Source organism: Sciurus vulgaris, assembly GCF_902686455.1.
Source record: "Sciurus vulgaris genome assembly, chromosome: 2".
Taxonomy (NCBI): Eukaryota; Metazoa; Chordata; class Mammalia; order Rodentia; family Sciuridae; genus Sciurus; species Sciurus vulgaris.
In genome coordinates, this window is record NC_136462.1 from 98,210,807 (window position 1) to 98,223,086 (window position 12,280).

Genomic DNA, 12,280 nt, shown 5'->3' on the forward strand with positions numbered 1-12,280 from the left:
GAATAAAATAGATTGCACATACTTTGTTGGACTTCTGAGGCATATTTATGTTCCTTCTTCAACAATTGTCCTTTTTTTTTTTTTTTTGGTTTGGACCTGATGCGAAGAACAGAAAAGTTTTTTACCCACCACCATGCCGAAGAAATTGTGTTAACCATCCCCCATCTGGTCAGATATATTAGACAAAGTGGAATTTTTCCTTTAAGAGAAGTTGCAAAAGGGAGCAGAAAAACAAAAGCTTATGCTCTTCCATAAAGATTAAGAGTGAGAATCAGTTCTGTATTCAGCAAATGTTATGTAGAGAAGAGCAATGCATTCATGAAACCAATGTGTGATATAATAATCAATAAAGTCTGGGTTATTTATATGAAGGAATTGAGTTTTATCACAAAGGACAAACATCTAACTTGACCATCTAACAAAAATACTAAAAAACAAAAGAGACATCTTAAAATAAGCCCCAGTGCATGCAAGACAGCCAAAATACTAGAAACCACATAAAATTATTTTTAAATGTTATACTTTGAAGCTGATAGCTTGAGATCAAAGACAGCAGTGAATTGCTTATCTAAAATATCTCCTTAGAAATTTGGATGACAAAAATAAACAACTTTGTTCTTAGCCTTAATCATCTTCCCTAAAATCAAAACAAGATAGTACGAGTTGTCCATAGATGGAGTCAAATATAGTGAGCAAGTGAAGAAAAACTGGTGGGAAATAAGAGAACCCGCTCCAGTGAAATGTGATGTAGAATAGCCAGTTTTAGGTAAATGAATCTTCATTTTGAAAACCAGGGCCTTCATGCTATGTAGTGGATTTGTTTCCTTCTGTGTCCTTTATCTGGAGACTTTTAACTCAGGAATCAGAGGGGCTACAAACAGGGATCTTCAAGTTATTTTGATTCAGAAGTCAGGACTACAGTGATTGAAGACAGGTAGGAAGTAGGAAGAAATGATTAATCATAAAAGAAGAGATGGAAAGTAGGATGCATGCGTCCTATAAAACCACTGTGTTTTGCACAGGTAAAAATTAGGAAAGTGAGAGGAATTAATACAAGATGAGAGAGAGGAAGGACAGCAACCTGATGATATGGAGGAAAGAGTAAAAAACTTACTTGTAGGCTATTTTTCTCAATGTAGTTTTTTATAAACCTGGTTTATATACAGATTCCTTGACTCGACTTCAGAATTACTAAATAAGAATCTCTAGGATTGGGAACCTTTTGATTCAGGAACCAGAGGGGCTACAGCATGGGATCCTCAAGTTGTTTTGATTCAGGACTTTGATTCCAGTCTTGATTTCCAGAACTTTCACATTGACTCCGAGATGCCATCAAGAGAAAATTAATGTCATCACGTGCCACTATCAGTGTAGATATAGGTATGTACACTTCTGTTTGTCAGATTGAAATCAGTAAAAAGTACACCTAACCACACTACTTTCATTCTTTTGAGATGTCGTTCTGAAATTCGATTTCACGGTGGTGGATTAGTCTCATCTTTATGTGGGAGAAAGAAAAAGAGGCCCAAGTTAGACTGGAAATACCACAACAGGAATTTCAGAGGCATAATAAAGAGGAATTGGGCCAGGAGGGGTGGTGCACGCCTGTAATCCTAGTGGTTCAGATGCTGAGGTAGGAGGATCCCAAGTTCCAAGCCAGCCTCAGCAACGGCAAGGCACTAAGCAACTCAATGAGACCCTGTCTCTAAATAAAATACAAAATAGGGCTGGGGATATGTCTCAGTGGTCGAGTGCCCCTGAGTTCAATCCCCAGTACCCCTTCTCCCAAATAGAGAGGAATGGGGATTGTCAAGCCAAACAAAATAACAAAATATATGTAATTTTAGAGCAATTTTGGATTTTCAACAATATTAAGAGAAAAATATAGCGATTTCCCACATGCCCATTGCCCCCATGCATGCATAGCTTCCCACATTATCAATATTTATCATCAAAATGGTACATTTGTTACAATTTCTGAACCTACATTAACACATCATAATCACTGAAAATCTATAATTTTTTAGGGTTCACTCTGGTGTCTATGTGTTTGGACAAATATATACTGACATATCTACCATAATAATGTCATATAGAATATTTTCATTATCTTAAAATTCCTTTGCGCTAGGCCTATTCAATCTGTAGCAACCACTGATCTTTTTACATTTGCCATAGTTTCACCTTTTCCAGAATGTCATATAGTTGAAGTCATAGTATATGGCCCTCTCAGAATGCCTTCATTCAATAATATGTATTTAAATTTTAAGTTTTATAATATACTTTTAATAATATGCATTTCAGTTTTCTCCATGTCCTTGCATAGCTTGATAACTCATTTATCAAGTTTATCTTTTTAGGACTGAATAATATTCCATTTTCTATATGTAGTACACCTACTGAAGGATACCTTGTTTCCCTCCAAATTTTGACAATTATTTAAAAAGTTGCGCTAAACATCCATCCATGTGTGGGATTTTGTGTGAACATCTAGGTTTTAACTACTTTGTACAGATATTAAGGACCGTGATAAGTTAGGTCATAAGTAAGGGTATGTTTTCTTTTGTAGAAATTGGCAGAATGTCTCCCAAATTGTCATTCTCAATAGCAATGAACAAGACTTCCTGTTGTTCCACATTCTCTCCAGCATTTGGTATTGTCAGTGTTCTGAATTTTACTTATTCTAATAAGTGTACAGAGGTATCTCATTGATGTTATAATTTGCATTTTACTAATGACATACGATATAGGTGATGTGGGCAATCTTTTTGAACACTTATTTACTGTCTGTGTATGTTGTCTGGGAAGGTATCTGTTAAAAGTTCTTGGGTCAGTTTTTATTTGACTCATTTGTTTTCTTATTGTCAAACTTTTAGAATACTTTTTCATATTTTGGATGGCTATCTTTTCTGAGATGTGTTCTTTGCAAAAATTTTCTCAGTCTGCAGTTTGAACTCACATTCTTTTTACATTTTTGCCCCCACAGATGAAGTTTTAAGTTTTCATGAAATCCAGCTTATCAATTATTTCTTTCATGGATCATGACTTTTGTGTTATATCTAAAAAGTCACCACTGAACACAAGGTCATTTAGTTTTCTTCTATATTACCTTCTAGGAGTTTCATATTTTGCATTTTACTTTATGTCTATGATCCATTTGGGGTTAATTTTGTGAACAGTATAAGGTATGTATCTGGACTGATTTTTTTCTAAGTATTCTAGCACCATTTCTTGAAAATTCCCCCTTTGCTCCATTGTGTTGCCTTTGTAACTCTGTCAAACATCAGTTGATTATATTTATGTGTGTCTATTTTTAGCTTCTCTATTCAGTTCCATTGTTCTATTTATGTATTCTTTCACCAGCACCACACTGTCTTGTTTATTACAAGAAGTCTTGAAGTTAGGTAGTGTGTTTTCCAACTTTGTTCTTCTTCAATATTGTGTTTTTCTGTTCTGTTTTTTGTTTGGTTTGTTTTTGGTTTTGGTTTCTGTGATACTACTGGGGATTGAATCCAGGGGCACTCTACCACTGAGTCATATCCCCAATGCTTTTTTATATTTTACTTAGAGACTTAAACTTGCTAAGTTGCTTAGGGCCTTTCTACATTGCTCAGACTGGCTTTGGACTTGAAATCCTCCTGTCTTAGCCTCCTGAGCCTCTGGGATTACAAGCTCACACCACCACAGCACCCAGCTGTTTTGGTCTTTTGCCTTTTGATATAAACTTTAAAATCTGTTGGTTGATATCTACCAAATAATTTTCTGGAATTTTGGTTCAGATTGTATGTAATCTACAGATCAAGTTGGAAAGAATTGACATTTTCACAATATTGAGTCCACCTAACAATGAATATATATCTCTTTTTTTAGTTCTTTGATTTTATCATCAAAATTTTGTAGATATCCTTAATGCTCTAGTTTGGATTTTGAATGTCCCCCAAAGATGTGTTAAAAGCTTGGTCCCTGGGTCCCTGGGAGGAGGTGTGCTGTTAAGAGGTAGTGTAACCTTTAAGAGGTGGGGCCTAGTGAGAGGTCTTTAGGGACTAGGTTGCAGGGCCTGGTAGGAGGTCTTCAGGTTATAGGAGATGTGCCCTTGAAGGGTATATTGGGATCTCAATCCCTTCCTCATTCTCTTTTCTGTTTTCTGTCTGTGAGGTGAACAGTTTTGCTCCACCAGGTGCTCCTGCCATGATGTACTGCCTTGCCACAGGGCTAAAGCAACTGGATTAGAACATCCAAAACTGTGAATCAAAAGAAATCCTTTTTCTTTATAAGTTGATTATCTCAGATAATTTGTCATAGTGATGAAAAGCTAGCTAATACATGCATATTGACCTTGTACATGTTTTGTTAGATTTATACCTAAATATTCACTTGGGGGATGCTAATGTAAATGGTATTGTCATTTAAATTTCAAATTTCACTTGTTCTTTTGTGATATATAGAAAAGCAATTGAGTTGTATATATTAACTTTGTGTTCTTCAATCTAGTTTTAATCATTCATTAGTTCCAGGAGCTCTTGGCTAATTCTTTCATTTTTTCTACATTGATGACCATGTCATTTGGGGGAAAAATTTTATTTCTTCCTTCTCAATAAGTATATCTTTTATTTGCTTTTTAAATTTATTATATTATCTAGGACTTGTAGTATTATGTTATAAAGGATTGGTGAGAGGGGACATCCTTACCTTGTTTCTGATCTCAGTGAGAAACTGATAGTTTTTCTTACCACTAAGTATACTATGATTATCATTATGGTTAAGTTTAAAGTATCATGTGTTTCTTCTATTTGTACCATTGTTATTTCATCTTTTTTTCTTTTTGTATATTTTTAAAATATTTGCAAAGATTCTATTTGATTTCATTTGTTGATGTGCATATATTCCTCATTTTGCTGGTTTCTTTGGGGTTCAAAGTACATATATTTAAGCTATCTTAGTCTAACTTCAAATGATATTATACAACTTTATGCACAGTGTAAGAACCTTTGAACAATATACTTTCTTTTTTCTTCCTAGATATTGTGCTATTGCAGTAATATATTTTACTTTTACAAGTGCTTTTAAATCCATACTACATTGATATTGCTTTTCTTTAAATAGTTTAGTATATTTAAGAAATTTTAAATAATAAAAATGTGTACTTATTTTCTATGCTTTTCTTGCCTTTGTATAGATTCATATTTGTCTAGTAGATTTTTCCTTGTGCCTGAAAGACTTCCTTTAAAACTGATTGTAGCATGGGTCTGTTAGTGATGAATTCTAGTTTTTTTTTTTTCTTGTAGTACTTTATACTTTATGATATTGCTTTGTCGTCTACTCATTTGCATTGTTTCCCATGAGAAAGGTTGTTCTTTCCTTGGTACTTTTTCTCTGGCTGCTTTTAGGATTTTCTTTTTATCACTGGTTTTGAGCAATTTGGTTATGATGTTCCTCAGTGTTAATCTATATGCTGAGGGCTAATTGAGCTTCTTGAGTCTGCAGATTTTAATTATTGCAAATTTAGAGAATTTTTAGTTATTATCCACAAATGTTTTTCCTGCCCCCTCACTCCTCTTCCAAGTACTCCAATAACAAATATATTAGGTCATTTAAACTATTCCACAAAACATTTATGCTATGCTCCATTTCTGTTTTTTTCCTTCTGCTTTCTGTTTTGGATAGTTTTTATTAAATCTCTTTGAATCTATTTATCTTTTCTTCTTCAGTTTCTAATCTTCAGTTAATCCCATTTGATGTATATTCCATCTCAGAAGTTGTAGTTCTCATTTCTGGAAGTTTTAAGTCTTTTTTATATCTTCCATAACTCCATTTAATTTCAGTATGTATGAAATACAGTTATAAAAATTGTTTTCATGTCCTTGTTTTCAATTATAATATCTGTGTCAGTCACATTTATATTGATTATTTCTCCTTATTTTAAGTAATAAATTCCTGGTTCTTTTCACGTATGGTTAATTTTTTTTTTTTTTTGTATTCCCAACACTGGGAATTATCCTTCCCTGGATTCTGGATATTTTTATATTTCTATAAATATTGTTGAGCTTTCTTCTGGAAAGCATTTACATTATAAGTAATTTGGGGTCTTGCTTTTATGATTCTCAAAGTAGAACCACAACAGTGCTTATTATATGGCTAGGTATTCCCGATGACTAAGACAAAGTCCTTCTGAGTACTTCACTCAGTGCTATGGGAATTATAAGGTTTTCGAATATGATTGATAGGAACTATTTCTATATCCATGTGAGCACTGGGTACTTTTCCCTCCAATTCTTTTGGTGATTATTTCCCTGACCTTGAGTAGTTTTCTCACATGTAATGATAATGAGCACATATGGCTATAATCATGATTGTTGCCACACACTGGATCCATACCATACTTCTCCAATTCCCTGACATATATTCATCAGTGAGACAATATATCAATTATGATTAGTGCTTTCCTGCTGATTTTCAATTTACTGATAGGCTTCATTAGTAAGACTTGACTACATTCTTTGCTTGGAGAGAGTTCATTTTATTTTATCCATTTGCTCTAGATCACAAGGAAAATCCTATTGTTTGCATAGTGAATGTGGTCTGTAAGCTGAGGTTCTGGTTTGGAACTGAAATACTGAAGTCAATAGAAAGGTTTGGCAAGGGTGTATGAACTGAGAAAATTAATAGAGGCAAGGAAACTGTCAGGGAAGAAATTTGGAGGAACTTAGATATCTAACAGCAAACTTTGTGGGGTGTCTGATCGTCTTACTAAGTGCATGAACTCTCAAAACCTTCAGTTAAGCTTTTGTTAATCATTAAATTTCCATTTTGGAAATTAATTTCTTTGTCTTGATATACTTTATTTTAACAGTTAACTTTTTAAAAAAAATTACTTGTGCTTTTTAGATTTGTTCTTTTTAGAGTACATTTTGGCATATTGTACATACATGGAGTATAACTTTTTCTAATTAGGATACTATTCTTGTACATGATATGGAGTTACCCTGGTTGTATATTCATGTACAAGGATAGGAAATTTATGTCCAATTAATTCTACTGTCTTCCCTATTCCCCATTCCCCTCCCTCCCCTTCATTCCTCTTTATCTAATCCAGTGGACTTCTATGATTTCCCTCCCCAACCTTGTTGTGGGTTAGCATCCACATATCAGAGAGAATATTTGCCTTTGGTTTTTTTTTGGGATCGGTCTATTTGGCTTAGCATGATCTTTTCCATTTCTGCAAATGCCATAATTTCATTCTTATTTATGGCTGAGTAATATTCCATTGTGTATATATACCACATTTTCTTTATCCATTCAACTTTTAAAGGGCACCTAGGGTGGTTCTATAGCTTGGCTATTGTGAATTAGGCTGCTATAAACATTGATGTGGCTGCATCACTGTAGTTTGTGAAATTTAACTCATCTGGGTATAAACCGAGGAATGGGATAACTGGGTCAAATAGTGGTTCTATTCCAAGATTTCTGAGGAATCTGCGTACTGCTTCCATAGTGGTTGCACCAATTTGCAGTTCCACCAGCAATACCTTTATCGTCACATCCTTGCCAACATTTATTGTTACTTTTACTCTTGATAATTGTCATTCTAAGATGGAATTTCAGTGTAATTTTGAATTGCATTTATCTAATTGTTAGAGATGTTGAAAATTTTCTCATATATTTGTTGACCATTTGTATTTCTTCTTCTACGAAGTACCTGTTCAGTTCTTTCGCCCACTTATTGATTGAGCTATATATTTTTTTTTTTGGTATTAAGTTTTTCGAGTTCCTTGCATATACTGAGATTAATTCTCTATCTGAGGTGCAGGTGCTAAAGATTCTTTCCCATTTTATAAGCTCTCTGTTCATGTTTATGATCATTTCCTTTGATGTGAAGAAGCTTTTCAGTTTGATACCATCCCATTATTGATTCTTGATTTTACTACTTGCACTTTAGGCATCTTATTGAGGAAGTTGGTTCCTAACATGATGGGGAATTGGACATACTTTTTCTTCTCGTAAGCACAGGGTTTCTGGTTTAATGCCAAGGTCCTTGATACACTCTGAATTGAGTTTTGTGCAGTGCGAGAGATAGGGGTTCAAATTCATTCTACTACATATTGCTTTCCAGTTTTCTCAGCACCATTGTTCTAGAGGCTATCTTTTCTCCATTGTATGTTTATGGCGAAATAACTATTTATTTGGGTTTGTCTCTGTGTCTTCTATTCTGTTCTATTGGTCTTCATGTCTGTTTTACTGCCAATCCAGTGCCATTTTTGTTACTATAGCTCTGTAGTATAGTTTAAGGTCTGGTATTATGATGCCTCCTACATCACTTTTCTCACTAAGGATTGCTTTGGTTTATTCAGGGCCTCTTACTTTTTCAAATGAATTTCATGACTGCTTTTACTATTTATGTGAAGAATATCATTGGAATTTTAATAGAAATTACATTAAATCTGTCTAGCACTTTTGGTAGTATGGCCATTTTGAAAATATTAATTCTGCCTATCCAAGAACATGGGAGATTTTTCCACTTTTCTGGGGGTCTTCTTTAATTTCTTTCTTTAGTGTTCTGTAGCTTTCATTGTAGAGGTCTTTCGCCTCTTTTGTTAGATTAATTCCCAAGTATTTAATTAATTAATTTATTTTTTGAGGCTATACTAAGTGGGATAGTTTTCCTGATTTCTGTTTCAGCTGATTTGCCATTGGTGTATAGGTATGCATTTGATTTATGGGTGTTGATTATTGGAAATTACTTTTTGTCTTAGAAACATGATATAGTAATGAGTCTAATCTATTGATGGTCCAGTTTGTAAATAGAGGCTTCCCTATGAGGATCAGTCATATTCTCATTGTATATTTCTTTAAAATAATTATTACATACAATTAAATGACCACATTTCCGCTAAGCTGTTCAAATAAGTGGAGTTTTTTTTTTTTTTTTTCTGAAAAAAATTGAGTAAAAGGGAATCTGAATAATTATATAAGGGAAGGTTTGGAGTTTAAAATAAGTAATTAATAAATTTCTGTCTGTTCAAAAAATTGTGGTCCCCAACCCTTTACTTTGCTTCCAGAACATTCTGGACAATTGTATTCTCTTGTTGCAGTAGATTCAAAGGTTTCTTTCTGAAGAGACTAGTAATACCAGAGGAATATCCTATACGTACCAATGTTGTAGGGTTCTTGAACAAAAAGTTGGGACACATTCTGATCATCTTACTATAAGGGTGAACAGTTGACAAGCTCTGCATAAATACAAGAGATATCCTCCTAGCTTTATAGTTCTCATTTGGAAAAAATAATCAAAATAATCTCATTCTGATCATCAAAAATCATCACATAAGCTTCCACATGAAAAGATCCAAATCTAAACAAATAAATTTTTTTAAAAAGAGACAATGAAAAGTGAAAAAACTATAATATCTTCAGAGAACAATAAGAGAAGATATCATATACATGGTACAAGAATGGATCAGTTTATAGACAAATAAAATTTGAGCAAGAAAAGTCAGTAAGGGAATGGAATGTAACATTTGGGATTTTTTTTTCAGAAAGTAAACCATGAAAAAACAGAAAGAAGAAAAGAAACAGTTTCAAAAATTATAGAATCAAACCAGGAGATTCAACATATGACTAATAGGAATACCAAACAGAGAAAATGACAATGTAGAAGTTTTTAATCCACAGCAGGACACAAATTTCCAGAATGAAAGAATCTGTTATGTTGCCTGCAATTATGAATGAAAGGGGAAAAAAAGATTCACCAAAGAATATCATAGTGAAACGCCTGTTGCTTACATTTCTAAAGGGAATGAAACAAATGAACGACAGCAACAACCAAAATAGGAAATAAGCCAAAGATTGTGAATAAGAAAGGCATTAGAGTTCTTAAAAGAAATTTGAAAGCCAGAAACAGTGAAGTAGTGCATTAGAAATTATAAGTGAAAGCTATTTTCTGTTCTTGATCAAACAATTAAACTTGAGGGAGAAAAAATAAAGATGTTTCAGTCACATAAACTGTCATTCTTAAGAAATTGCTAGAAGGTATCTATCTACACCACAGTCAGGGTTAAACCAAGAGAGAGGAAGGCAGGAAAATGACTCTAGCACAGGAAATTCTAGAGAAAATACTTGGAGGAATAGAACATATCTATACCCAAGAAATATCTAGAGAAAACAATTCAGACTGCAACCAAACGATTCCAGGATTGAAAAAAGGAAGGAAATAGGAAGGAGGTAGGAAGGAAAGAAAAAAAGGAAATGCTTCTGGTTATATGAAAAACTAGAATTGAAATGAGAACTCTTTCATATCTATTACTAAATTCGGGGAAGGTTGTATAACTATGATACCACTGGTGCATGGAAAATGAAGCAAATAAAAGAATGAAATAGTAATGAAGAGAAACAAAATTTGTAAAAACCAAACTATCATAGTGCTTTACCTGTCTAACAATGAACAATACTTACACAGACATTATAAGCATTAAATAATCATTTAACAAAAATGGTGATAATAAATTCGATACTGGGAATGCATCATTCTTTGAGGGAATCATGACAGCAGGCAGCTTACACAAGTTTATGGTTTCTATGATGAGTATTTGAGAAAATAGGGAAATTCAAATGTTTGGAAATATTTTACAGCTCTTTTTGACTATCTTCTGCTTACTACTTTGGTGGATGGGCAGATCTGTCTATGTGGTGGACTTTCATCATCCATAGATACACTGGATCACATTAGAGCACTATATTACCTACAAGAAGTTCCCCATGAGAGTCCAATGTGTGACTTGGCTGGGTTCAGATCCAGATGATCATGGTGGTTGGGGTATATCTCTTCCAGGAGCTGGTTACATATTTGGTCAAGATATTTCTGAGACATTTAATCATGCCAATGGGCTCACTTTGGTGTCTAGAACTCACCAGCTGATGATGGAGGGATATAACTGTTGCCATGACTAGAATGTAGTAACAATTTTCAGTGCATCAAACTATTGTTATTGTTGTGGTAACCAAGCTGCAATCATGGAACTTCATGATACTCTAAAATATTCTTCTTTGCAGTTTGATCCAGCACCTAGTAGAGGCGAACTACATGTTATTTGTAGTACCCCAGACTAATTCCTGTAATGAAATTTTAAATTTGTACTGTTTTGCCACGAACCATATATTGACCTACTGGAAATGAGAAGAGCAACAGTAACTCCAAAGTGTCAGAAAATAGTTAACATTCGAAAAACTTGTTTTCACATGGAACAAAAGATGTGGCACATAAAAATACAAAGCCTCTTGTCATCAGCAGCTGTGACCACTTTAGAATGAACCAGTTCATTGCACGCTGAAGCAACACTGTTGGTCAAGAAACCAGTTTCTGGCATAGCACTATTTGTAGTTACTTTTGCTTTCTCTGAGAGACAAATAATAAGAGGTAAACGTTAACACTTTGTGAATACAGTTTAACTTCCATTTAGCTACAGCTTTACTCAGCATGACTATAGATAAGGATAGCAGCAAACAATCATTGGAACTTAATGAACATTTTTGAGAATAGTATCAAGGTCTACTCTCTACTTGTGAGTTTTGAAATAGTTTTGTTTATTCTCAGGGAAACCATTTAATTTAATTGTATGATTTGTCTGCACTCATTTTATTCCCTTCTCAAATCTCAGCGCCACGTTGTTCTTTGTTATTGTCAGAACCTGGTGAGTTGTTTTGAACAGAACTGGTTTTCCCCCTCCTGTAAGATGATGTTACCGTACAAAAGCACTGCAATGTTTTTCATAATAAACTTGTGAACTAAATAAAACAAAATGGTGATAATAAATTAAGAAATTGGGATAAAGGGATGCAGGATAGGGAAGAGAAGCAGAGAAGACAAGAAAAATCTCTATGGCCATAACATGAAGTCAATAGATATGTCTTAAGTAGGTAAATATAAAGATAAGCATATAGACATAATATTTACAAATATGAAGATAACTTCCAGAATAAAAATCTAAGAGTCCTGGAGCATGAAGAGGGGTATATCCTTCATAAGTCTCAGTTGTATTTAACCTTTTAAACCATGCATTGTTATTTTGATAAAAATAAAAATAATTTAAAATAGACTAAAATTGTTACTGATCTCCACAACTACAATGTTGATAGGAAGTTTCCTAATGTGCCCTCTTTGTGGTATCATAATACCTCCTAATAATCTTTTTGTTACTTAGAACACCAAATTTCTTAGCTTGACATTTTTATCAGTGAGCTATTTCTGGGTAAAAAATTCCCCTCCTCATTCCACGCCCCCCCCCCC

The 12,280-nt window shown here is 33.8% G+C and overlaps 1 pseudogene across 1 annotated transcript; it reads left to right on the forward strand.

The window, feature by feature from the left end:
* The first annotated feature begins 985 nt into the window (after window positions 1-985).
* Window positions 986-11,200, forward strand: LOC306655322 (serine/threonine-protein phosphatase 2A catalytic subunit beta isoform-like; annotated as a pseudogene). The gene is made up of 2 exons: window positions 986-1,022; window positions 10,531-11,200. The product of its transcript is annotated as a serine/threonine-protein phosphatase 2A catalytic subunit beta isoform-like (transcript).
* The last annotated feature ends 1,080 nt before the right edge of the window (window positions 11,201-12,280 follow it).